General features: G+C 45.0%; 1 long non-coding RNA gene across 2 annotated transcripts; it reads right to left on the bottom strand.

Moving 5' to 3' along the window:
- Positions 1 to 14,828: 14,828 nt before the first annotated feature.
- LOC127918058 (uncharacterized) lies at positions 14,829 to 15,430 on the bottom strand. Of its 2 annotated transcripts, XR_008098627.1 has the most exons (4): positions 15,413 to 15,430; positions 15,313 to 15,362; positions 15,163 to 15,212; positions 14,829 to 15,012 (listed from the first exon to the last, which is right to left on the bottom strand). It is a non-coding gene; the product is annotated as an uncharacterized LOC127918058 (long non-coding RNA). The 2 variants fall into 2 exon arrangements; XR_008098628.1 differs by lacking the exon at positions 15,163 to 15,212 and having other exon boundaries at positions 14,829 to 15,162.
- Positions 15,431 to 24,310: the final 8,880 nt, after the last annotated feature.

The following is a 24,310-nucleotide window of genomic DNA, read 5'->3' as shown; positions in this document are numbered from 1 at the left end:
GAACTGAGTACTGACATAAACCTAACCTAGTCAGAGAGGGAACTGAGTACTGACATAAACCTAACCTAGTCAGAGAGGGAACTGAGTACTGTCATAAACCTAACCTAGTCAGAGAGGGAACTGAGTACTGACATAAACCTAACCTAGTCAGAGAGGGAACTGTCATAAACCTAACCTAGTCAGAGAGGGAACTGACTACTGACATAAACCTAACCTAGTCAGAGAGGGAACTGACAACTGACATAAACCTAACCTAGTCAGAGAGGGAACTGAGTACTGTCATAAACCTAACCTAGTCAGAGAGGGAACTGAGTACTGACTGTCATAAACCTCACCTAGTCAGAGAGGGAACTGAGTACTGACTGTCATAAACCTAACCTAGTCAGAGAGGGAACTGATATGCCCCACATATGCTCTCTCTAATTCTCTCTTTCTTTCTCTCTCTCGGAGGACCTGAGCCCTAGGACCGTGCCCCAGGACTACCTGACATGATGACTCCTTGCTGTCCCCAGTCCACCTGTGCTGCTGCTCCAGTTTCAACTGTTCTGCCTTATTATTATTCGACCATGCTGGTCATTTATGAACATTTGAACATCTTGGCCATGTTCTGTTATAATCTCCACCCAGCACAGCCAGAAGAGGACTGGCCACCCCACATAGCCCGGTTCCTCTCTAGGTTTCTTCCTAGGTTTTGGCCTTTCTAGGGAGTTTTTCCTAGCCACCGTGCTTCTACACCTGCATTGTTTGCTGTTTGGGGTTTTAGGCTGGGTTTCTGTACAGCACTTTGAGATATCAGCTGATGTACGAAGGGCTATATAAATAAATTTGATATGATTTGACTACTGACATAAACCTAACCTAGTCAGAGAGGGAACTGAGTACTGTCATAAACCTAACCTAGTCAGAGAAGAGAGGGAACTGAGTACTGACTGTGATATTACTGAAATGCAGGAGAAGGAGAAGAGGGCATTTCCTTCCAAAACATGACCCATCGTCATTAGGTTAAATCAACTGTACAGATTGACAGAGTGCTTTCCAAAGGGCTCCCTATTCCCTAAATAGGGCACTACTTAATACTACAGTCCTATTCCCTAAATAGGGCACTACTTAATACTACAGTCCTATTCCCTACATAGGGCACTACTTAATACTCCAGTCCTATTCCCTAAATAGGGCACTACTTAATACTACAGTCCTATTCCCTAAATAGGGCACTACTTAATACTACAGTCCTATTCCCTAAATAGGGCACTACTTAATACTACAGTCCTATTCCCTAAATAGACCCATAGGGAATAGTTTGCCATTTGGGCCACTGACAGAATGGCAGGAGAACACAGAGGAAGACGAGGGAAGGCGATCTCATTGTGCTGAAAACAACCAAGTACACACAGTAACACAACGCCAGGGGCTGGTAACTCACCAGGCATGAAATTCTGTTATACTGTTCTCCAGTGAACTAGGGCAACTAGCTAATACAGTTCCTTATTGTACTGAGACTGGTATAAAGGCCTCATAAAGAGAGGGTTTCTACCAGTCTAGCTAACACAGTTCCTTACTGTACTGAGACTGGTATAAAGGCCTCATAAAGAGAGGGTTTCTACCAGTCTAGATAACACAGTTCCTTATTGTACTGAGACTGGTATAAAGGCCTCATAAGGACAGGGTTTCTACCAGTCTAGATAACACAGTTCCTTATTGTACTGAGACTGGTATAAAGGCCTCATAAGGACAGGGTTTCTACCAGTCTAGATAACACAGTTCCTTATTGTACTGAGACTGGTATAAAGGCCTCATAAGGACAGGGTTTCTACCAGTCTAGATAACACAGTTCCTTATTGTACTGAGACTGGTATAAAGGCCTCATAAGGACAGGGTTTCTACCAGTCTAGATAACACAGTTCCTTATTGTACTGAGACTGGTATAAAGGCCTCATAAGGACAGGGTTTCTACCAGTCTAGATAACACAGTTCCTTATTGTACTGAGACTGGTATAAAGGCCTCATAAAGAGAGGGTTTCTACCAGTCTAGATAACACAGTTCCTTATTGTACTGAGACTGGTATAAAGGCCTCATAAGGACAGGGTTTCTACCAGTCTAGATAACACAGTTCCTTATTGTACTGAGACTGGTATAAAGGCCTCATAAAGACAGGGTTTCTACCAGTCTAGATAACACAGTTCCTTATTGTACTGAGACTGGTATAAAGGCCTCATAAAGACAGGGTTTCTACCAGTCTAGCTAACACAGTTCCTTATTGTACTGAGACTGGTATAAAGGCCTCATAAGGACAGGGTTTATACCAGTCTAGATAACACAGTTCCTTATTGTACTGAGACTGGTATAAAGGCCTCATAAGGACAGGGTTTCTACCAGTCTAGATAACACAGTTCCTTATTGTACTGAGACTGGTATAAAGGCCTCATAAGGACAGGGTTTCTACCAGTCTAGATAACACAGTTCCTTATTGTACTGAGACTGGTATAAAGGCCTCATAAAGAGAGGGTTTCTACCAGTCTAGATAACACAGTTCCTTATTGTACTGAGACTGGTATAAAGGCCTCATAAGGACAGGGTTTCTACCAGTCTAGATAACACAGTTCCTTATTGTACTGAGACTGGTATAAAGGCCTCATAAGGACAGGGTTTCTACCAGTCTAGATAACACAGTTCCTTATTGTACTGAGACTGGTATAAAGGCCTCATAAGGACAGGGTTTCTACCAGTCTCACACCCCTCTTTATCCTATCCTAGGAAGGTGGTGATTGACTCCGCTGTCCTGGCGTCGTGAGGGAGTTTGTTCCACCATTGGGGGGCCAGAGCAGCGAACAGTTTTGACTGGGCTGAGCGGGAACTGTACTTCCTAAAGGCCTCATAAAGACAGGGTTTCTACCAGTCTAGATAACACAGTTCCTTATTGTACTGAGACTGGTATAAAGGCCTCATAAGGACAGGGTTTCTACCAGTCTAGATAACACAGTTCCTTATTGTACTGAGACTGGTATAAAGGCCTCATAAGGACAGGGTTTCTACCAGTCTAGATAACACAGTTCCTTATTGTACTGAGACTGGTATAAAGGCCTCATAAGGACAGGGTTTCTACCAGTCTAGATAACACAGTTCCTTATTGTACTGAGACTGGTATAAAGGCCTCATAAAGACAGGGTTTCTACCAGTCTAGCTAACACAGTTCCTTATTGTACTGAGACTGGTATAAAGGCCTCATAAGGACAGGGTTTCTACCAGTCTCACACCCCTCTTTCCTCTGTGTTGAAACGGCCTCCCGGGTGGCGCAGTGGTTAAGGGCGCTGTACTGCAGCGCCAGCTGTGCCATCAGAGTCCCTGGGTTCACGCCCAGGCTCTGTCGTAACCGGCCGCGACCGGGAGGTCCGTGGGGCGACACACAATTGGCCTAGCGTCGCCCGGGTTAGGGACTCCTGTCTCATCGGCACCAGGGCTGGGCGCACAGTGTGCACTAGCCAAGGTTGCCAGGTGCACGGTGTTTCCTCCGACACATTGGTGCGGCTGGCTTCCGGGTTGGATGTGGATGTGTTAAGATGCAGTGCGGCTTGGTGTATCGGAGGAAGCAGTGCGGCTTGTGTATCGGAGGACGCATGACTTTCAACCTTAGTCTCTCCCGAGCCCGCACGGGAGTTGTAGCTACTACAACAATTGGATACCATGAAATTGGGGAGAAAAAGGGGTAAAATTTTTAAAAAATAAGAAAAAAAAGAAATGTACTAAATGTATGTACTAAATGTACTAACTCTCGTAATAACCTCATAATAATCACAACAGTTCTTATTAACTCTTATAATAACCTCTTAACTCTTGTAATACCTATTAATCATAACAGTCTTATAATAACCTCTTATTAACTCTTATAATTGTGACCTGACGAACACACAACAAGTCTTCTCTAACAGCTCTTATTAGAAGCTGTTATTATCCAACAGCAGGTCAACAGCTATCACATGGAGGCCTGCAGACACCCCAGCATGGGGTAGCACCTGCTGCACTTCATCAGGGCTTCTGCTGAATCCCTGGAACCCCATTAAATCATTAGACTCCAGCCACCCAGATCATAGACTGTTCCCTCTGCTGAGTCCCTGGAACCCCATTAAATCATTAGACTCCAGCCACCCAGATCATAGACTGTTCTCTCTGCTGAGTCCCTGGAACCCCATTAAATCATTAGACTCCAGCCACTCAGATCATAGACTGTTCTCTCTGCTGAGTCCCTGGAACCCCATTAAATCATTAGACTTCAGCCACCCAGATCATAGACTGTTCTCTCTGCTGAGTCCCTGGAACCCCATTAAATCATTAGACTTCAGCCACCCAGATCATAGACTGTTCTCTCTGCTGAGTCCCTGGAACCCCATTAAATCATTAGACTCCAGCCACTCAGATCATAGACTGTTCTCTCTGCTGAGTCCCTGGAACCCCATTAAATCATTAGACTTCAGCCACCCAGATCATAGACTGTTCTCTCTGCTGAGTCCCTGGAACCCCATTAAATCATTAGACTCCAGCCACTCAGATCATAGACTGTTCTCTCTGCTGAATCCCTGGAACCCCATTAAATCATTAGACTCCAGCCACCCAGATCATAGACTGTTCCCTCTGCTGAGTCCCTGGAACCCCATTAAATCATTAGACTCCAGCCACTCAGATCATAGACTGTTCTCTCTGCTGAGTCCCTGGAACCCCATTAAATCATTAGACTTCAGCCACCCAGATCATAGACTGTTCTCTCTGCTGAGTCCCTGGAACCCCATTAAATCATTAGACTCCAGCCACCCAGATCATAGACTGTTCTCTCTGCTTCTCCTGAGTCTCTGGAACCCCACAATGTGGAGCAGAAGGCAACCAGCCATTTGATGAAGCAACAAGTGGACCCAGAGGAATAAACATGTATGACAGCCTTTAGCACCAGGAACCATAAGCACCACTAGTTCTGCAACTCTCCTCATGATATCTCAATGTGGAGTCTCAACACAAACTACATCACAAAGAACACAGCCTGTATTCCCTCCTCTGCTCAGATCACTACATAACTAACAACAACTCAGCATTAGTACTGAATAGCAAGTAGCCATCTCTCTCAGGCAGCGACCCAACGCATTGACACCAGGCTCTCTTCAGTGTCTTTACACCTACAGACTAGTCTCTGTTTACTGCTGCCCTAGAGAGAACATGTCTTTATTCCTACAGACTAGTCTCTGTTTACTGCTGCCCTAGAGAGAACATGTCTTTACTCCTACAGACGAGTCTCTGTTTACTGCTGCCCTAGAGAGAACATGTCTTTATTCCTACAGACTAGTCTCTGTTTACTGCTGCCCTAGAGAGAACATGTCTTTACTCCTACAGACTAGTCTCTGTTTACTGCTGCCCTAGAGAGAACATGTCTTTACTCCTACAGACTAGTCTCTGTTTACTGCTGCCCTAGAGAGAACATGTCTTTACTCCTACAGACTAGTCTCTGTTTACTGCTGCCCTAGAGAGAACATGTCTTTACTCCTACAGACTAGTCTCTGTTTACTGCTGCCCTTCGAGAGAACATGTCTTTACTCCTACAGACGAGTCTCTGTTTACTGCTGCCCTAGAGAGAACATGTCTTTATTCCTACAGACGAGTCTCTGTTTACTGCTGCCCTAGAGAGAACATGTCTTTACTCCTACAGACGAGTCTCTGTTTACTGCTGCCCTAGAGAGAACATGTCTTTATTCCTACAGACTAGTCTCTGTTTACTGCTGCCCTAGAGAGAACATGTCTTTACACCTACAGACTAGTCTCTGTTTACTGCTGCCCTAAAGAGAACATGTCTTTACTCCTACAGACTAGTCTCTGTTTACTGCTGCCCTAGAGAGAACATGTCTTTATTCCTACAGACTAGTCTCTGTTTACTGCTGCCCTAGAGAGAACATGTCTTTACTCCTACAGACTAGTCTCTGTTTACTGCTGCCCTAGAGAGAACATGTCTTTACTCCTACAGACGAGTCTCTGTTTACTGCTGCCCTAGAGAGAACATGTCTTTACTCCTACAGACTAGTCTGTTTACTGCTGCCCTAGAGAGAACATGTCTTTACCTTCTTTCCTTTCTTCTTGCGGTGAGCAGCCGTCTTCCCAGAGTCCTTCTCCTTGGCTTCCTCACTCATGTCGCTGTCTGCGCTCCTCCGCTAATTAATCCAGCATGAAGACTAGAGCAGGGCTACTGTCAGACTGGTCCAGCTGGTTGAGAGGTGGCCAGCTGGTTGATCGAGAGGTTGAGGAGCTCTCTCTAGCTCTCTTTCTCTCACTCACTCATACAAAACAACTCTCTCTCTCAGCTCCACCTCCTCTGTTCTCGCTCTGCATCCCTCTTTCTCCCACACACTCCACAAGTTAGAGTGTCAGAGCAGCAACAGGCAGGAGAATCAAATAAATTAATATTCCTGAGAATCAATAATCCGTGGGCTCAGTATCTCTCTCAGCGTGGTGGTTGGTTGGCTGTTGGCCGCTGTGGGTGTCCAGCCCACACCTGTGTAGACCTACACTGTTGCCTTCCAGCCCACACCTGTATAGACCTACACTGTTGCTTCACTCTGTCTGTCTATAGACCTACTCTGTTGCTCCACTCTGTCTGTCTATAGACCTACTCTGTTGCTTCACTCTGTCCGTCTATAGACCTACTCTGTTGCTCCACTCTGTCTGTCTATAGACCTACTCTGTTGCTCCACTCTGTCTGTCTATAGACCTACTCTGTTGCTCCACTCTGTCCGTCTATAGACCTACTCTGTTGCTCCACTCTGTCTGTCTATAGACCTACTCTGTTGCTCCACTCTGTCCGTCTATAGACCTACTCTGTTGCTCCACTCTGTCTGTCTATAGACCTACTCTGTTGCTCCACTCTGTCTGTCTATAGACCTACTCTGTTGCTCCACTCTGTCTGTCTATAGACCTACTCTGTCGCTCCACTCTGTCTGTCTATAGACCTACTCTGTTGCTCCACTCTGTCTGTCTATAGACCTACTCTGTTGCTTCACTCTGTCTGTCTATAGACCTACTCTGTTGCTCCACTCTGTCTGTCTATAGACCTACTCTGTTGCTTCACTCTGTCCGTCTATAGACCTACTCTGTTGCTCCACTCTGTCTGTCTATAGACCTACTCTGTTGCTCCACTCTGTCTGTCTATAGACCTACTCTGTTGCTCCACTCTGTCCGTCTATAGACCTACTCTGTTGCTCCACTCTGTCCGTCTATAGACCTACTCTGTTGCTCCACTCTGTCTGTCTATAGACCTACTCTGTCTGTCTATAGACCTACTCTGTTGCTCCACTCTGTCTGTCTATAGACCTACTCTGTCGCTCTGAGCCTCACAGTCTAAATGGTACTGATGGAAGATCGCTTTCTCTCTCAGCTGAAGGGAGGCAGAGAGAGAGAGAGAGACAGAGAGAGAAAGAAAGAGAGAGATAGAGAGAGAGAGAGAGAGAGAGAGAGAGAGAGAGAGAGAGAGAGAGAGAGAGGGGGTGAGAAGGAGATTGTGAGGCACAATAAGGGTGACAAAGAGAGAGAGAGAGAGAGAGAGAGAGAGAGAGAGAGAGAGAGAGAGAGAGAGAGAGAGAGAGAGAGTGAAATACATCCACAGACAAAGAGTGACAGAGAAAAGTGAATGGTATGAGAGGTCTTTACTAGTGAATGGTATATATGAGATGTCTTTACTAGTGAATAGTAGATATGAGATGTCTTTACTAGTGAATGGTAGATATGAGAGGTCTTTACTAGTGAATGGTAGATAGCTGAGAGGTCTTTACTAGTGAATGGTAGATAGCTGAGAGGTCTTTACTAGTGAATGGTAGATAGCTGAGAGGTCTTTACTAGTGAATGGTAGATAGCTGAGAGGTCTTTACTAGTGAATGGTAGATAGCTGAGAGGTCTTTACTAGTGAATGGTAGATAGCTGAGAGGTCTTCACTAGTGAATGGTAGATATGGAAGGTCTTTACTAGTGAATGGTAGATATTAGATGTCTTTACTAGTGAATGGTAGATAGCTGAGAGGTCTTTACTAGTGAATGGTATATATGAGATGTCTTTACTAGTGAATGGTAGATAGCTGAGATGTCTTTACTAGTGAATGGTAGATATGAGAGGTCTTTACTAGTGAATGGTAGATAGCTGAGAGGTCTTTACTAGTGAATGGTAGATAGCTGAGAGGTCTTTACTAGTGAATGGTATGAGAGGTCTTTACTAGTGAATGGTAGATAGCTGAGAGGTCTTTACTAGTGAATGGTAGATATTAGAGGTCTTTACTAGTGAATGGTAGATAGCTGAGAGGTCTTTACTAGTGAATGGTATGAGAGATCTTTACTAGTGAATGGTAGATAGCTGAGAGGTCTTTACTAGTGAATGGTCATTTGACTGGGTCTGTCTGTCTGTCTGTCTGTCTGTCTGTCTGTCTGTCTGTCTGTCTGTCTGTCTGTCTGTCTGTCTGTCTGAGGACCCACCCTGACAGAGGCTGTGGCCCTGCTTGACCAGACGGACAGACAGAGAGGACCCGCCCTGACAGAGCGCCATAAGGCTGTGGTCAACAGTAGTCCCCTCCACTATAGAATGCATTTGGGACACAGCCGGAGACTCATCACATGATGTTGTGTTATTAGGTGATGGTTTGACTGTTTGAATGAAATAAAGCTGTTGTCCTACCCTCTCCCTGTGTTTCAACAGGAGCCTCACCAGTCTGCCCTCTGCTGGTGGATAGAAGTAAAGACATACAACCACTCACAACAAGACGGAGGTAAACTGAGGCTGTTGTGTTGTGTTAAACAAAACCTATACTAATGAAGCATGGTGATGGTCAGGATACCAAGCTGCTCTGAGGTCTCCAAGACACAGCTGTGGTCTGATGGGGCTGGATATTGTAGGGAACACTGTCAGTTTCTCTCCCTCACTCTGGAAAGAACAGCCATCCTGTCGCCCCGGAGTGTCTGTGCTCCTGTTGGCCTCAATATGTTGTGACAGGGGTGTAGGAGCAGTGTAGCTTGGTGGACAGCCTCAGTTGTTTCATACCCAGGCTGACAGCTCATCAGGACCAATGGACCTCTGTCCATGACTGTGTCCCAAAATGGAACCCGATCTTTTGGTCAAAAGTAACACACTATGTAGGAAATAGGGGCTTATTTGGAACGCAGGTTAAATCCCCACGAATGCTGCCTCCAGACCTTCCTACCAGGATGCACCAGGAGCCACCAGTAACATGATCAACTAGTCCACCATGTCTGTGTTGTAGACTGAACATGGATCTGACTAGAGGTCGACCGATTAATCAGAATGGCCGATTTCAAGTTTTCATAACAATTGGAAATCGTTATTTTGGGCCCATTTGCCTTTTTATATATATATATATATATATATATATATATATATATATATATATATATATATATATATATATATATACCTTTATTTAATATTTATTTAAATAGGCCGTTAAGAACACATTCTTATTTTCAATGACGGCCTGGGAACGGTGGGTTAACTGCCTTGTTCAGGGGCAGAACGACAGATTTTCACCTTGTCAGCTCGGGGGATCCAATCTTGCAACCTTACAGTTAACTAATCCAACGCAATAACGACCTGCCTCTCTCTCGTTGCACTCCACAAGGAGACTGCCTGTTACGGGAATGCAGTAAGCCAAGGTAAGTTGCTAGCTAGCATTAAACTTATCTTATAAAAACAATCAATCATAATCACTATTTAACTACACATGGTTGATGATATTACTAGATATTATCTAGCGTGTCCTGTGTTGCATATAATCTGACTGAGCATACAAGTATCTGACTGAGCGGTGGTAGGCAGAAGCAGGCGCGTAAACATTCATTCAAACAGCACTTTCTTTGCGTTTTGCCAGCAGCTATTCGTTGTGCCTCAAGCATTGCTCTGTTTATGACTTCAAGCCTATCAACTCCCGAGATGAGGCTGGTGTAACCGAAGTGAAATGGCTAGCTAGTTAGCGCGTGCTAATAGCATTTCAAACGTCACTCGCTCTGAGCCTTGGAGTAGTTGTTCCCCTTGCTCTGCATGGGTAACGCTGCTTCGATGGTGGCTGTTGTCGTTGTGTTGCTGGTTCGAGCCCAGGGAGGAGCGAGGAGAGGGACGGAAGCTATACTGTTACACTGGCAATACTAAAGTGCCTATAAGAACATCCAATAGTCAAAGGTTAATGAAATACAAATGGTATAGAGGGAAATAGTCCTATAATTCCTATAATAACTACAACCTAAAACTTCTTACCTGGGAATATTGAAGTCTCATGTTAAAAGGAACCACCAGCTTTCATATGTTCAGAACAAGGAACTGAAACGTTAGCTTTCTGACATGGCACATATTGCACTTTTACTTTCTTCTCCAACACTTTGTTTTTGCATTATTTAAACCAAATTGAACATGTTTCATTATTTATTTGAGGCTAAATTGGTTTTATTGATGTATTATATTAAGTTAAAATAAGTGTCCATTCAGTACTGTTGTAATTGTCATTATTACAAATACATTAAAAAAATTAAATCGGACGATTAATCGGTCAACCTCTAGTTTCCTCCCGCAATAAACACCCACATTTTAAGCCCCGCCTACACAAACGTGTGATTTGTTGAGGGGGAAAAAAGAACAAATCGGCAACTGTTATGAAAACTTGAAATCGGCCCTAATTAATCGGCCATTCCGATTAATCGGTCGGCCTCCAGAGGAAACCCATCTGTCTAGAGAAACTATGCAGTACACAATTCACTGCAACTTTTTGATGTGAAGCAGAAGGCTTGAATGTTGGACTGGAAGTTGTAGAGTGACGAAAGTGACTGAGCTATCAGCACCACTGAGGCGGCAGGTTATGCAAAGGCCCAATGTTGTAGAGTGACGAAAGTGACTGAGCTATCAGCACCACTGAGGCGGCAGGTTATGCAAAGGCCCAATGCAGTCGTTTTCATATCAATATCAAAAGACAAAAACCCCCGATAATGCAGTCCTGCAGGAAAACTGCATGTTGACTTCACTGGGCCTTTACATTAAAGCACCCAGAACAGAGATGTCAACTTCACTGGGCCTTTACAGTAAAGCACCCAGAACAGAGATGTCAACTTCACTGGGCCTTTACAGTAAAGCACCCAGAACAGAGATGTCAACTTCACTGGGCCTTTACAGTAAAGCACCCAGAACAGAGATGTCAACTATTACTGGGCCTTTACAGTAAAGCACCCAGAACAGAGATGTCAACTTCACTGGGCCTTTACAGTAAAGCACCCAGAACAGAGATGTCAACTTCACTGGGCCTTTACAGTAAAGCACCCAGAACAGAGATGTCAACTTCACTGGGCCTTTACAGTAAAGCACCCAGAACAGAGATGTCAACTTCACTGGGCCTTTACAGTAAAGCACCCAGAACAGAGATGTCAACTTCACTGGGCCTTTACAGTAAAGCACCCAGAACAGAGATGTCAACTTCACTGGGCCTTTACAGTAAAGCACCCAGAACAGAGATGTCAACTTCACTGGGCCTTTACAGTCAAGCACCCAGAACAGAGATGTCAACTTCACTGGGCCTTTACAGTAAAGCACCCAGAACAGAGATGTCAACTTCACTGGGCCTTTACAGTAAAGCACCCAGAACAGAGATGTCAACTTCACTGGGCCTTTACAGTCAAGCACCCGGAACAGAGATGTCAACTTCACTGGGCCTTTACAGTCAAGCACCCAGAACAGAGATGTCAACTTCACTGGGCCTTTACAGTCAAGCACCCAGAACAGAGATGTCAACTTCACTGGGCCTTTACAGTCAAGCACCCAGAACAGAGATGTCAACTTCACTGGGCCTTTACAGTAAAGCACCCAGAACAGAGATGTCAACTTCACTGGGCCTTTACAGTAAAGCACCCAGAACAGAGATGTCAACTTCACTGGGCCTTTACAGTAAAGCACCCAGAACAGAGATGTCAACTTCACTGGGCCTTTACAGTCAAGCACCCAGAACAGAGATGTCAACTTCACTGGGCCTTTACAGTAAAGCACCCAGAACAGAGATGTCAACTTCACTGGGCCTTTACAGTAAAGCACCCAGAACAGAGATGTCAACTTCACTGGGCCTTTACAGTCAAGCACCCGGAACAGAGATGTCAACTTCACTGGGCCTTTACAGTCAAGCACCCAGAACAGAGATGTCAACTTCACTGGGCCTTTACAGTCAAGCACCCAGAACAGAGATGTCAACTTCACTGGGCCTTTACAGTCAAGCACCCAGAACAGAGATGTCAACTTCACTGGGCCTTTACAGTAAAGCACCCAGAACAGAGATGTCAACTATTACTGGGCCTTTACAGTAAAGCACCCAGAACAGAGATGTCAACTTCACTGGGCCTTTACAGTCAAGCACCCAGAACAGAGATGTCAACTTCACTGGGCCTTTACAGTAAAGCACCCAGAACAGAGATGTCAACTTCACTGGGCCTTTACAGTCAAGCACCCAGAACAGAGATGTCAACTTCACTGGGCCTTTACAGTAAAGCACCCAGAACAGAGATGTCAACTTCACTGGGCCTTTACAGTAAAGCACCCAGAACAGAGATGTCAACTTCACTGGGCCTTTACAGTAAAGCACCCAGAACAGAGATGTCAACTATTACTGGGCCTTTACAGTCAAGCACCCAGAACAGAGATGTCAAATCCCAGAAACAAAATAAACAAACAGACAACAGGTCTATTCAACCTCCTCTTCACCAGCAACTATTAAACAGACAGACAACAGGTCTATTCAACCTCCTCCTCACCAGCAACTATTAAACAGACAGACAACAGGTCTATTCAACCTCCTCTTCACCAGCAACTATTAAACAGACAGACAACAGGTCTATTCAACCTCCTCTTCACCAGCAACTATTAAACAGACAGACAACAGGTCTATTCAACCTCCTCCTCACCAGCAACTATTAAACAGACAGACAACAGGTCTATTCAACCTCCTCTTCACCAGCAACTATTAAACAGACAGACAACAGGTCTATTCAACCTCCTCTTCACCAGCAACTATTAAACAGACAGACAACAGGTCTATTCAACCTCCTCTTCACCAGCAACTATTAAACAGACAGACAACAGGTCTATTCAACCTCCTCTTCACCAGCAACTATTAAACAGACAGACAACAGGTCTATTCAACCTCCTCTTCACCAGCAACTATTAAACAGACAGACAACAGGTCTATTCAACCTCCTCCTCACCAGCAACTATTAAACAGACAGACAACAGGTCTATTCAACCTCCTCTTCACCAGCAACTATTAACCAGACAACAGGTCTATTCAACCTCCTCTTCACCAGCAACTCTTAAACAAACAGACAACAGGTCTATTCAACCTCCTCCTCACCAACAACTATTAAACAGACAGACAACAGGTCTATTCAACCTCCTCTTCACCAGCAACTATTAAACAGACAGACAACAGGTCTATTCAACCTCCTCTTCACCAGCAACTATTAAACAGACAGACAACAGGTCTATTCAACCTCCTCTTCACCAACAACTATTAAACAGACAGACAACAGGTCTATTCAACCTCCTCTTCACCAGCAACTATTAAACAGACAGACAACAGGTCTATTCAACCTCCTCTTCACCAGCAACTATTAAACAGACAACAGGTCTATTCAACGTCCTCTTCACCAGCAACTATTAAACAAACAGACAACAGGTCTATTCAACCTCCTCTTCACCAGCAACTATTAAACAGACAGACAACAGGTCTATTCAACCTCCTCCTCACCAACAACTCTTAAACAAACAGACAACAGGTCTATTCAACCTCCTCTTCACCAGCAACTATTAAACAGACAACAGGTCTATTCAACCTCCTCCTCACCAGCAACTATTAAACAGACAGACAACAGGTCTATTCAACGTCCTCTTCACCAGCAACTATTAAACAGACAGACAACAGGTCTATTCAACCTCCTCCTCACCAACAACTATTAAACAGACAACAGGTCTATTCAACCTCCTCTTCACCAGCAACTCTTAAACAAACAGACAACAGGTCTATTCAACCTCCTCCTCACCAGCAACTATTAAACAAACAGACAACAGGTCTATTCAACCTCCTCTTCACCAGCAACTATTAAACAAACAGACAACAGGTCTATTCAACCTCCTCTTCACCAGCAACTATTAAACAAACAGACAACAGGTCTATTCAACCTCCTCTTCACCAGCAACTATTAAACAGACAGACAACAGGTCTATTCAACCTCCTCTTCACCAGCAACTATTAAACAGACAACAGGTCTATTCAACGTCCTCTTCACCAGCAACTATTAAACAAACAGACAACAGGTCTATTCAACCTCCTCTTCACCAGCAACTATTAAACAGACAGACAACAGGTCTATTCAACCTCCTCCTCACCAACAACTATTAAACAAACAGACAACAGGTCTATTCAACCTCCTCTTCACCAGCAACTATTAAACAGACAACAGGTCTATTCAACCTCCTCCTCACCAGCAACTATTAAACAAACAGACAACAGGTCTATTCAACCTCCTCTTCACCAGCAACTATTAAACAAACAGACAACAGGTCTATTCAACCTCCTCTTCACCAGCAACTATTAAACAAACAGACAACAGGTCTATTCAACCTCCTCTTCACCAGCAACTATTAAACAAACAGACAACAGGTCTATTCAACCTCCTCCTCACCAGCAACTATTAAACAGACAGACAACAGGTCTATTCAACCTCCTCTTCACCAGCAACTATTAAACAGACAACAGGTCTATTCAACCTCCTCTTCACCAGCAACTATTAAACAGACAGACAACAGGTCTATTCAACCTCCTCCTCACCAGCAACTATTAAACAGACAGACAACAGGTCTATTCAACCTCCTCTTCACCAGCAACTATTAAACAGACAGACAACAGGTCTATTCAACCTCCTCTTCACCAGCAACTATTAAACAGACAGACAACAGGTCTATTCAACCTCCTCTTCACCAGCAACTATTAAACAGACAGACAACAGGTCTATTCAACCTCCTCCTCACCAGCAACTATTAAACAGACAGACAACAGGTCTATTCAACCTCCTCTTCACCAACAACTATTAAACAGACAGACAACAGGTCTATTCAACCTCCTCTTCACCAACAACTATTAAACAGACAGACAACAGGTCTATTCAACCTCCTCTTCACCAACAACTATTAAACAGACAGACAACAGGTCTATTCAACCTCCTCTTCACCAGCAACTATTAAACAGACAGACAACAGGTCTATTCAACCTCCTCCTCACCAGCAACTATTAAACAGACAGACAACAGGTCTATTCAACCTCCTCTTCAACAGCAACTATTAAACAGACAGACAACAGGTCTATTCAACCTCCTCTTCACCAGCAACTATTAAACAGACAGACAACAGGTCTATTCAACCTCCTCTTCACCAGCAACTATTAAACAAACAGACAACAGGTCTATTCAACCTCCTCTTCACCAGCAACTATTAAACAGACAGACAACAGGTCTATTCAACCTCCTCCTCACCAGCAACTATTAAACAGACAGACAACAGGTCTATTCAACCTCCTCCTCACCAGCAACTCTTTTCAGGTGGTATTTGCTTTAGGAAGAGGGCAGGGCAGAGAGGTCTGCAAACAGGGACACACAGCATCTCCTCCATAATAGCAATCAATATGACATCTGTAGACTTGTACATTATACTCCATTGAAAAGTCCATGAGGAAATCATCAGCATTAATAAGTGATGTAAAGTAGTGTGTTGGCAGAGGTCTGTCCTGGCACTGTGCACTGTGTTCAAGGTGATGAGGAATGGATCATGGCCACGATAAACACCAGCTATACTGTATAAAGACTACAGTCTCTGGGTTAACTCACTATAAACACCAGCTATACTGTATATAGACTCCAGTCTCTGGGTCAACTCACTATAAACACCAGCTATACTGTATATAGACTACAGTCTCTGGGTCAACTCACTATAAACACCAGCTATACTGTATATAGACTACAGTCTCTGGGTCAACTCACTATAAACACCAGCTATACTGTATATAGACTACAGTCTCTGGGTCAACTCACTATAAACACCAGCTATACTGTATATAGACTACAGTCTCTGGGTCAACTCACTATAAACACCAGCTATACTGTATATAGACTACAGTCTCTGGGTCAACTCACTATAAACACCAGCTATACTGTATATAGACTCTACAGTCTCTGGGTCAACTCACTATAAACACCAGCTATACTGTATATAGACTACAGTCTCTGGATCAACTCACTATAAACACCAGCTATACTGTATATAGACTACAGTCTCTGGGTCAACTCACTATAAACACCAGCTATACTGAAATAAGACTACAGTCTCTGGGTCAACTCACTATAAACACCAGATATACTGTATATAGACTACAGTCTCTGGGTTAACTCACTATAAACACCAGCTATACTGTATATAGACTACAGTCTCTGGGTCAACTCACTATAAACACCAGCTATACTGTATATAGACTACAGTCTCTGGGTCAACTCACTATAAACACCAGCTATACTGTATATAGACTACAGTCTCTGGGTCAACTCACTATAAACACCAGCTATACTGTATATAGACTACAGTCTCTGGGTCAACTCACTATAAACACCAGCTATACTGTATATAGACTACAGTCTCTGGGTCAACTCACTATAAACACCAGCTATACTGTATATAGACTACAGTCTCTGGGTTAACTCACTATAAACACCAGCTATACAGTCTCTGGGTCAACTCACTATAAACACCAGATATACTGTATATAGACTACAGTCTCTGGGTTAACTCACTATAAACACCAGCTATACTGTATATAGACTACAGTCTCTGGGTCAACTCACTATAAACACCAGCTATACTGTATATAGACTACAGTCTCTGGGTCAACTCACTATAAACACCAGCTATACTGTATATAGACTACAGTCTCTGGGTCAACTCACTATAAACACCAGCTATACTGTATATAGACTACAGTCTCTGGGTCAACTCACTATAAACACCAGCTATACTGTATATAGACTACAGTCTCTGGGTCAACTCACTATAAACACCAGCTATACTGTATATAGACTACAGTCTCTGGGTCAACTCACTATAAACACCAGCTATACTGTATAAAGACTACAGTCTCTGGGTCAACTCACTATAAACACCAGATATACTGTATATAGACTACAGTCTCTGGGTCAACTCACTATAAACACCAGCTATACTGTATATAGACTACAGTCTCTGGGTCAACTCACTATAAACACCAGCTATACTGTATATAGACTACAGTCTCTGGGTCAACTCACTATAAACACCAGCTATACTGTATATAGACTACAGTCTCTGGGTCAACTCACTATAAACACCAGCTATACTGTATAAAGACTACAGTCTCTGGGTCAACTCACTATAAACACCAGCTATACTGTATATAGACTACAGTCTCTGGGTCAACTCACTATAAACACCAGCTATACTGTATATAGACTACAGTCTCTGGGTCAACTCACTATAAACACCAGCTATACTGTATATAGACTACAGTCTCTGGGTCAACTCACTATAAACACCAGCTATACTGTATATAGACTACAGTCTCTGGGTCAACTCACTATCAACACCAGCTATACTGTATATAGACTACAGTCTCTGGGTCAACTCACTATTTCCTGCCGGTACCCCCTGTATATAGCCTCCACACTGACTCTGTACCGGTACCCCCTGTATATAGCCTCCACATTGACTCTGTACCGGTACCCCCTGTATATAGCCTCCACATTGACTCTGTGCCGGTACCCCCTGTATATAGCCTCCACATTGACTCTGTTACGGTACCCCCTGTATATAGCCTCCACATTGACTCTGTACCAGTACCCCCTGTATATAGCCTCCACATTGACTCTGTACCAGTACCCCCTGTATATAGCCTCCACACTGACTCTGTACCAGTACCCCCTGTATATAGCCTCCACATTGACTCTGTACCAGTACCCCCTGTATATAGCCTCCACATTGACTCTGTACCAGTACCCCCTGTATATAGCCTCCACATTGACTCTGTACCGGTACCCCCTGTATATAGCCTCCACATTGACTCTGTACCGGTACCCCCTGTATATAGCCTCCAGATTGACTCTGTACCCCCTGTATATAGCCTCCACATTGACTCTGTACCGGTACCCCTGTATATAGCCTCCACATTGACTCTGTACCAGTACCCCCTGTATATAGTCTCCACATTGACTCTGTACCGGTACCCCTGTATATAGCCTCCACATTGACTCTGTACCGGTACCCCTGTATATAGCCTCCACATTGACTCTGTACCGGTACCCCCTGTATATAGCCTCCACATTGACTCTGTACTGGTACCCCTGTATATAGCCTCCACATTGACTCTGTACCAGTACCCCTGTATATAGCCTCCACATTGACTCTGTACCGGTTCCCCCTGTATATAGCCTCCACATTGACTCTGTACCGGTACCCCCTGTATATAGCCTCCACATTGACTCTGTACCGGTACCCCCTGTATATAGCCTCCACATTGACTCTGTACGGATACCCCCTGTATATAGCTTCCACATTGACTCTGTACCGGTACCCCCCGTATATAGCCTCCACATTGACTCTGTACTGGTACCCCCTGTATATAGCCTCCACACTGACTCTGTACCGGTACCCCCTGTATATAGCCTCCACATTGACTCTGTACCGGTACCCCCTGTATATAGCCTCCACATTGACTCTGTACCGGTACCCCTGTATATAGCCTCCACATTGACTCTGTACCAGTACCCCCTGTATATAGCCTCCACATTGACTCTGTACCAGTACCCCCTGTATATAGCCTCCACATTGACTCTGTACCGGTACCTCCTGTATATAGCCTCCACATTGACTCTGTACCGGTACCCCCTGTATATAGCCTCCACATTGACTCTGTACCGGTACCACCTGTATATAGCCTCCACATTGACTCTGTACCGGTACCCCCCTGTATATAGTCTCCACATTGACTCTGTACCGGTACCCCCTGTATATAGCCTCCACATTGACTCTGTACCGGTACCCCCTGTATATAGCCTCCACATTGACTCTGTACCGGTACCCCCCTGTATATAGTCTCCACATTGACTCTGTACCGGTACCCTCTGTATATAGCCTCCACATTGACTCTGTACCAGTGCCCCCTGTATATAGCCTCCACATTGACTCTGTACCAGTACCCCTGTATATAGCCTCCACATTGACTCTGTACCGGTACCCCTGTATATAGCCTCCACATTGACTCTGTACCGGTACCCCCTGTATATAGTCTCCACATTGACTCTGTACTGGTACCCCTGTATATAGCCTCCACATTGACTCTGTACCAGTACCCTGTATATAGTCTCCACATTGACTCTGTACCGGTACCCCTGTATATAGCCTCCACATTGACTCTGTACCGGTACCCCTGTATATAGCCTCCACATTGACTCTGTACCGGTACCCCCTGTATATAGCCTCCACATTGACTCTGTACCAGTACCCCTGTATATAGCCTCCACATTGACTCTGTACCGGTACCCCTGTATATAGCCTCCACATTGACTCTGTACCGGTACTCCCCTGTATATAGTCTCCACATTGACTCTGTACTGGTACCCCTGTATATAGCCTCCACATTGACTCTGTACCGGTACCCCCTGTATATAGCCTCCACATTGACTCTGTACCGGTACCCCTGTATATAGCCTCCACATTGACTCTGTACCAGTACCCCTGTATATAGCCTCCACATTGACTCTGTACCGGTACCCCCTGTATATAGCCTCCACATTGACTCTGTACCGGTACCCCTGTATATAGCTTCCACATTGACTCTGTACTGGTACCCCTGTATATAGCCTCCACATTGACTCTGTACCGGTACCCCTGTATATAGCCTCCACATTGACTCTGTACCGGTACCCCCTGTATATAGCTTCCACATTGACTCTGTACCGGTACCCCTGTATATAGCCTCCACATTGACTCTGTACCGGTACCCCTGTATATAGCCTCTACATTGACTCTGTACCGGTACCCCTGTATATAGCCTCCACATTGACTCTGTACCGGTACCCCTGTATATAGCCTCCACATTGACTCTGTACCGGTACCCCTGTATATAGCTTCCACATTGACTCTGTACTGGTACCCCCTGTATATAGCCTCCACATTGACTCTGTACCAGTACCCTGTATATAGTCTCCACATTGACTCTGTACCGGTACCCCTGTATATAGCTTCCACATTGACTCTGTACTGGTACCCCCTGTATATAGCCTCCACATTGACTCTGTACCGGTACCCCTGTATATAGCCTCCACATTGACTCTGTACCGGTACCCCTGTATATAGCCTCCACATTGACTCTGTACCGGTACCCCTGTATATAGCCTCCACATTGACTCTGTACCACTACCCCCTTTATATAGCCTCCACATTGACTCTGTACCGGTACCCCTGTATATAGCCCCCACATTGACTCTGTACCGGTACCCCCTGTATATAGCCTCCACATTGACTCTGTATCGGTACCCCCTGTATATAGCCTCCACATTGACTCTGTACCGGTACCCCCTGTATATAGCCTCCACATTGACTCTGTACCGGTACCCCCTGTATATAGCCTCCACATTGACTCTGTACCAGTACCCCCTGTATATAGCCTCCACATTGACTCTACCGGTACCCCCTGTATATAGCCTCCACATTGACTCTGTACCGGTACCCCCTGTATATAGCCTCCACATTGACTCTACCGGTACCCCCCTGTATATAGCCTCCACATTGACTCTGTACCAGTACCCCCTGTATATAGCCTCCACATTGACTCTGTACCGGTTACCCCCTGTATATAGCCTCCACATTGACTCTGTACCGGTACCCCCTGTATATAGCCTCCACATTGACTCTGTAACGGTATCCCCTGTAACATTTTCCATTTAAATGTGTCGTTCCTTGCCTTGCTGTCTTGGCAACTGGTTTGTAAAAGCCATAAAGCACAGCAGGGGTTTGTGGTGTATGGCCTGTATACCGTCGCTAAGGGCTGTATCCAGGTACTCCGTGTTGCGCCGTGCGTAAGAACAACCCTTAGCCGTGGTATGTTCTGTATGCCACACCCCCTCGGGCCTCACTGCTTCAAACTACTGCTGATGTTTTATCAAGGCAACATCCAATCAGATATAAGATGAAACAACATCCAATCAGATATAAGATGAAACAACATCCAATCAGATATATGATGAAACAACATCCAATCAGATATAAGATGGAACAACATCCAATCAGATATAAGATGAAACAACATCCAATCAGATATAAGATGAAACAACATCCAATCAGATATAAGATGGAACAACATCCAATCAGATATAAGATGGAACAACATCCAATCAGATATAAGATGAAACAACATCCAATCAGATATAAGATGAAACAACATCCAATCAGATATAAGATGGAACAACATCCAATCAGATAACAGATGGAACAACATCCAATCAGATAAAAGATGGAACAACATCCAATCAGATATAAGATGGAACAACATCCAATCAGATATAAGATGAAACAACATCCAATCAGATATAAGATGGAACAACATCCAATCAGATAACAGATGGAACAACATCCAATCAGATATAAGATGAAACAACATCCAATCAGATATAAGATGAAACAACATCCAATCAGATATAAGATGAAACAACATCCAATCAGATAACAGATGGAACAACATCCAATCAGATAAAAGATGGAACAACATCCAATCAGATATAAGATGAAACAACATCCAATCAGATATAAGATGAAACAACATCCAATCAGATAAAAGATGGAACAACATCCAATCAGATATAAGATGGAACAACATCCAATCAGATATAAGATGAAACAACATCCAATCAGATATAAGATGAAACAACATCCAATCAGATATAAGATGAAACAGTGTTTAGGTGCTTAATAGTCAAACAACATCCCATCTATAATAGAATCCCATTACACATGTTAACTTCATTTGTTTATTTCACTCTCCAAGGCGTCTTCTCTTCCTAAACCTTCTCTGACTGCAATTTGTCTCTCTACTCTTCCAGGAAAATGAAACCATGTACAGTTCATTTAGCCTCCAGCTGGCTGAGTCTCTGGATCCGACTACAGTAGCTATTTTATCCTGGCACCCAGAGCTTTCTCTTTCTATGAGCATGTGACCAGCGCCATTTATCAAGTGGTTTAGGCTGAATCTTCCTGACTGTTAGTTTATCAGGCTGACTGGCTCTGTGGATGTAACTGTGTGGACTGTGCTGGGTGGTGGGCATGATTCACTGGGCTGAGACTATTGAACGAAGAAAGGTCCTATCTGGCCTACTGCAGGTCTCTCTCCTCTCTGGCCTACTGCAGGTCTCTCTCTCTCTGGCCTACTGCAGGTCTCTCTCCTCTCTGGCCTACTGCAGGTCTCTCTCCTCTCTTGCCTACTGCAGGTCTCTCTGGGCCTACTCCTCTCTGGCCTACTGCAGGTCTCTCTCCTCTCTGGCCTACTGCAGGTCTCTCTCCTCTCTGGCCTACTGCAGGTCTCTCTCCTCTGGCCTACTGCAGGGCTCTCTCCTCTCTGGCCTACTGCAGGGCTCTCTCCTCTCTGGCCTACTGCAGGGCTCTCTCCTCTCTGGCCTACTGCAGGTCTCTCTCCTCTCTGGCCTACTGCAGGTCTCTCTCCTCTCTGGCCTACTGCAGGTCTCTCTCCTCTCTGGCCTACTGCAGGTCTCTCTCCTCTCTGGCCTACTGCAGGTCTCTCTCCTCTCTGGCCTACTGCAGGTCTCTCTCCTCTCTGGCCTACTGCAGGTCTCTCTCCTCTCTGGCCTACTGCAGGTCTCTCTCCTCTCTGGCCGAGTCATACTCTTCTCTGACCCAGCTCAGTGCACGCCTGGTCTATGGACTTTATTTATCTCATTACAACGAATCATAATTCCTGTCAGAGGCGCTGATCCTAGTCCATGGGCTCCAAAACCTCTGCTCTCCCCTCAGAAATCCCTATCCTCCTCCATCCCTCCTCCCTCCAAACCCCTGCCCTCCTCCATTCCATCTCACTCCAAACCCCTGCCCTCCTCCCTCCAAGCTCCTACCCTACTCCCTACCTCCTCCCTCCAAACCCCTGCTCTCCTCCCTCCAAACCTCTGCTCTCCTCCCTCCAAACCTCTGCTCTCCTCCCTCCAAACCCCTGCTCTCCTCCCTCCAAACCCCTGCTCTCCTCCCTCCAAACCTCTGCTCTCCTCCCTCCAAACCTCTGCTCTCCTCCCTCCAAACCTCTGCTCTCCTCCCTCCAAACCTCTGCTCTCCTCCCTCCAAACCTCTGGTCTCCTCCCTCCAAACCTCTGGTCTCCTCCCTCCAAACCCCTGCCCTCCTCCCTCCAAACCCCTGCCCTCCTCCCTCCAAACCCCTGCTCTCCTCCCTCCAAACCCCTGCTCTCCTCCCTCCAAACTCCTACCCTACTCCCTCCAAACCCCTGCCCTCCGCCCTCCAAACCCCTGCCCTCCGCCCTCCAAACCCCTGCCCTCCGCCCTCCAAACCCCTGGTCTCCTCCCTCCAAACCCCTGCCCTCCTCCCTCCAAATCCCTGCTCTCCTCCCTCTAAACCTCTACCCTCCTCCATTCCTCCTACCTTCAAACCAACGCTCTCCTCCCTCCAAACCCCTGCCCGATGCCTCCTCACAGACTCTCCCTCCACAGCTCTGCCTCTGCCTACAAAACCCCTGCTTTATCTCTCTCCTGGGACATGACAGGACCAGACAGCTGCAGTAAATATATAGTGGATGCACTGTCATTACGCTCTACATACAGTTGAAGTCGGAAGCTTACAAGCACTTAGGTTGGAGTCATTAAAACTTGTTTTTCAACCACTCCACACATTTCTTGTTAACAAACTATAGTTTGGGCAAGTTGGTTAGGACATCTACTTTGTGCATGACAGAAGTATTTTTTCCAACAATTGTTGACAGAGATTATTTCACTTATAATGCACCGTATCACAATTCCAGTGAGTCAGAAGTTTACATACATGAAATTGACTGTGCCTTTAAACAGCTTGGAAAATTCCAGAAAATGATGTCATGGCTTTAGAAGCTTCTGATAGGCTAATTGACATAATTTGAGTCAATTGGAGGTGTACATGTGGATGTATTTCAAGGCCTCCCTTCA

This window comes from Oncorhynchus keta, unplaced genomic scaffold (assembly GCF_023373465.1).
Source record: "Oncorhynchus keta strain PuntledgeMale-10-30-2019 unplaced genomic scaffold, Oket_V2 Un_contig_12993_pilon_pilon, whole genome shotgun sequence".
NCBI classification, from domain to species: domain Eukaryota; kingdom Metazoa; phylum Chordata; class Actinopteri; order Salmoniformes; family Salmonidae; genus Oncorhynchus; species Oncorhynchus keta.
This window is presented reverse-complemented; position numbering and strand designations above follow the sequence as displayed.